The sequence below is a fragment of the Eschrichtius robustus genome, chromosome 6 (assembly GCF_028021215.1).
Source record: "Eschrichtius robustus isolate mEscRob2 chromosome 6, mEscRob2.pri, whole genome shotgun sequence".
NCBI classification, from domain to species: Eukaryota; Metazoa; Chordata; class Mammalia; order Artiodactyla; family Eschrichtiidae; genus Eschrichtius; species Eschrichtius robustus.
The window spans coordinates 23,280,831-23,285,481 of record NC_090829.1 but is presented as its reverse complement, the minus strand read 5'-3'; the positions used below and the strand labels follow the sequence as shown (position 1 = coordinate 23,285,481).

The 4,651-nt window shown below is 35.1% G+C and overlaps 1 non-coding gene across 1 annotated transcript; it reads left to right on the top strand.

Moving 5' to 3' along the window:
- Positions 1–422: 422 nt before the first annotated feature.
- On the top strand, positions 423–529 carry LOC137766920 (U6 spliceosomal RNA). The gene has a single exon (XR_011074446.1). It is a non-coding gene; the product is annotated as a U6 spliceosomal RNA (small nuclear RNA).
- Positions 530–4,651: the final 4,122 nt, after the last annotated feature.

Genomic DNA, 4,651 nt, shown 5'->3' with positions numbered 1-4,651 from the left:
CACCCACTGCCTATGAGATAGAGTGAGGTTGAAAAGGCCTAGAGTAGATGAATGATACGAAGACCATGGATGTTAAATGTGGACTAAGCTGTCTTTACGAGTCTACGTTGTAGGCCACTAGAATAATAAAGAGAAAGTCTTAAAAGCAGCTAGAGAAAAAAGAAATTATGTTCAAAAGAACAAAGAGAAAAGTGACAGTGGACTTCTTTTCAGAAACAATGCCAGCATAAGACAGTAGAGCAACATCTTGAAAGTATTAAATGTCAACCAAGAATTCTATATTCAGAAAAAAAAATTTTCTCTTAAATGAAGGCAAAAGAAACTTTCTAAACATACTAAAACTCAGAGAATTCATCACCAGCAGGTCAGGACTATAAGAAATGTATAAAGAAAGTCCTTCAGATAAAAGGAAAATGATACTAGTGCTGTCTTCAGCATCACATATACTAAAATTGGAACAATACAGAGAAGATTAGCATGGCCCCTGCACGAGGATGAGACACAAATTTGGGAAGTGTTTTAAAAAAAAAAAAGGAAAATGATACGAGATAGAAATTTGGATACATCCAAAGGAATGAAGAACACTAGAAAAGGTAAATATGTGAATAAGTATGAAAAACTTTCCCTCTTATTTAAACAAAATTAACTGATTAAAACAAACATCATAATAACATATTCTGGGATTTATAACATTTGTAATAGTAAAATATATGGCACCAATAAAACAAGGAATGGGAGGGAATGGAAACGTGCTATTGTAAGATTCTTAAACTATAAGTGAAGTAGTATATTATTTGAAGGTAAATTGTGATAAACTAAAATGAGTAGTGTAAACACTAGAGCAACCACTAAAAAAAAGACTAGTGCAGCTAATGAAACAATAAAAGAGATAAAAGTGGAGTTATAAATATTAGTCAATCCAAAAACAGGCAGAAAAATAGTTAAAATTGAACAAAGAACAAATGAGACAAGACAAATGGCATGATGGTAGATTAAAAATCCAACTATATTGCTAATCATATTAAATATAATGGTCTAAACAACAACTAAAAGACAGATTGTCCAAGTGGATTTTTTTTAAAAGGTCTCAACTATATGCTGTCTACAAAAGACCCAAGTTGTATATAATAATATAGATAGGTTAAAAGTAAAAGGATAGAGACAGATATATCACGCTAATATTAATCAAAAGAAGATTGGAGTGGCTATATTAATATTAGTCAAAGTAGATTTCAGAGAACGGAATAATACCAGAGATAAGAGAGAAATATTAAAGGATTTCATAATGATAATGAGGGTCAATTCTTCAAGAGACTTGACAATCCTAAATGTTTATGCACCTCCATAACAGAGCTTCAAAATATATGCAGCAAAACTGATTAAACTGCAAGGAGATATAAACAAAGTCACAATTATTTCTCTCTCTCAATAATTGATAGAGCAAGTTAACAGAAAATTTGTAAAGATACAGCAGACTTGAACAACACTTCTGACCAACTTGACCTAACTTATATTTATGGAACATTTCCTCCAATAACAGCAGAATACACATTCTTTTCAAGTGCACATGGAAGATTTACTAAGATTGATCGTAGTCTGGGCCATAAAACAAGTGTGTTCTCCAACCACAGCAGAATTTACGTAGAAATCAACTAAAGAAAAATATCTAAAAATTTAACAAATATGTGGAAACTAAACAGCAGTCTTCTAAATAACCCATAGGTCAAAGAAGAAATCAAAAGGGAAATTAGAAAATAGCTTGAGTTGAATGACAATAAAGATACAACATATCAAAATTTGTAGGATGCAATGAAAGAGTGCTTAGTGTTAATATAAACAGTTATATTTGAAATAAAAAGGTTTAAAATCAATAACTTAAGCTTCGCTTCTACCTTAATGAACTAGAAAGAGAAGAGCATATTATACCCAAGGTAAGCAGAATAAAAGAAATAATAAAGATAAAAGAACCAATCAATGAAATTGAAAAAAGAAAAACATTAGAGAAAACCAAAAGCTGGTTCTTTGAGAAGATCAATAAATTTGATAAATTTCCAATCAGATTAATTGGAAAAGAGAAAACAAATTATCAGTTTCAAACTTGGAAGAGGAGACATCTCTACAGATCCTACATGAAAAAGATTAGAAGGGAATATATGAATAACTTTATGCCAATAAATTTGAAAACTTACATGACATGAACACATTTCTTAAAAAGATACAAACTAACAAAGCTTTACCCAAGAAACAAATAACCAGAATAGCCCTCTATCTATTAAAAAATTGAACTTGTAGTTTAAAAATCTTCCCGTAAAGAAAACTACAGGTCCAGATGTCTTTGAAGACTAGTGAATTCTATCAAATATTTAGAGTTGAAATAATGACAGTTCTACTCAAATTATTTCGTAAAATAGAAGAGGAGGGAACACTTCCTAACTCATTCTGTGAGGCCAGAATTACCCTGATCCCCAATACCATCTGAAGACATTACAAGAAATGTATAGACTAATATCTTTCATGAACATAGATGCAAAAATTCTTAACAAAATGTTAGCAATATACTAAAAGGACAGTACATCAGCAATATATTAAATCTAGTGCTATATTAAAAGTTTAATACAATGAAGTTTATTAATACATTTATTATAAAAATCACAGCAAAGCTATCCAAATTGTAAATCTTCCCAACCTTCCTGAATAAGGAAGTATATTAGAGAAGGAATCTTTTTCTTCTAAAATAATAAATAGCCATCAATCAAGCCCTCAATCCTCAAATCTTGGCTATGTTCTGTTGCCCTTGATTGCCCCAAGGTGCTATAAGTACTGATGTCCTAAGATGGTGTAGCCTAGAGACAATCCAGAAAGCTTTCTTACAGTGACGCAGATGCTCACTTGTGGCTTGGCCCACTGGGTATGTGGATTCAGAAAAGTGGAGACGTTCAAGGTTGTGAAGATAAACGTGGCAAGGAAATATTCCGTTTTCCAGAAGCTTTTGAGAACAGCTCTTTCTCCCTAAGGAGGTTGGGATAACTTTGTAATCATACACAAAGGAGTGTTCCCTCTTGAGTAGGCTGCCTTTCTTCCTCAGGTCACATTGCTTACATTTTACATTGTAAAATTTACATATCTTGACCTTAGGGAAGAAAAATCTGCAAGTCATACCTCTTGCCCTTCCTTCGTTGCCAACTTCTTAAAATGGGGCTTCTAGTGAGGTCTTTGAGACCCCTTTGTGGGCTTACATACAACTGTCTGCCATGCCATTTTTATGATTTCAGGCCTTCCCATAAGATCACATACGAAGACCAAAATGGGTAACTGCTTCCCTCTCAGCTGAGAAATCTCACTTGGCACTGTTAACAAGATGCAATTAAATCATTGTCCCCATGATTAACCCAAGCACCTCGTTTTGGAAGGTGAACAAATAAAGCCTCTTAATTTTCTACTCACCTTGTTACAATTTGAGTGAATTCCAGCAAATCACTTTCTCCTTCTTTTCCTTTTCCATCTCTGCCATTATCTGCCAAATACAACTTCACTAACCAAGGACCATCTTCAGTCAAATCTTTAATTTTTTTCTTGATTCCTATAAAAAGATAAGAGTATTTGATTATTTTTAGACAATAGTTCCCCCATTCGACCAGCTAAGTTGATTTTATTTTTTAAGATTATACTGATTTTACTTGTGTGAGTGGATGCATTTGGCAATATAGTCAAGGAAATACATATAATTTAAGAAGTCCTTTTTAAAAATACCCAGTACATCTTTTATTCTTTACAACAGCAAGCCCAGAATTGCTCTGTATGAAAGAAAATCTCATTTAAGATTTAAATTGTTGCCTTTACTTTGGCTAAAGAGAAAATCGATGTCTCTAGAAGTTCTCGGTAGAAGCTGAATGCATTGTCTGCGGATCCCGGGGAAATGATAGCCCTTTTTCAGGGATTCACCCCTGTAAAAGAGCCTGCAAAGTTGTCATATTTTTTGAGCTCTAGAAGGACAAATGTGGAGGAAGAACTGTCCTGCCTTCGTAGACTTCATGACTGAGTTCAGTGGTCCTGGAGTCTGGTTCATCCGTGTTCTATCCAGCTTTCACAAAGTTCAGGGTCAGTGCTGTAGGGTGGCATCATGTTCACACTTGATTTACAAGTTTAGGAGTTTGGCAAAGAAAAAAACAGGAAGGGGATGGAGAAAAGAGCCGTGGACATAACGCTGGCTTATCCACTTCTAAGTGTGAGATGGGAGAGCTGAACCTCCAGTCAGTCTCAAAGCCTATCACTTCCCGGGGGCCTCCAAGCGTCTGAGGGTAGACGCTTTGTGTGCAACATGACCCTCGGAACCCCAGCCAACTACTGCATGCGGGGGCTCGACTGAAAACCAGTGATCTGTTCCAAAGTCGGGGAAGAAAATGCACGGAACTTAGAGATAATATATCTATATGTTGTCTCGTGCAGGCAGTTTAAGGGATTTTAAAGGCTCATGTAGAGAACAAATACATGGACGCCAAGGTGGGGGAAAGCGGGGGGCGGGGGTGGTGGTGGTGGGATGAATTGGGAGATTGGGATTGACATGTATACACTGATGTGTATAAAATAGATGACTAATAAGAGCCTGCTATATTAAAAAAAAGGCTCATTTAGGGAATTCCCTGGTGGTCCA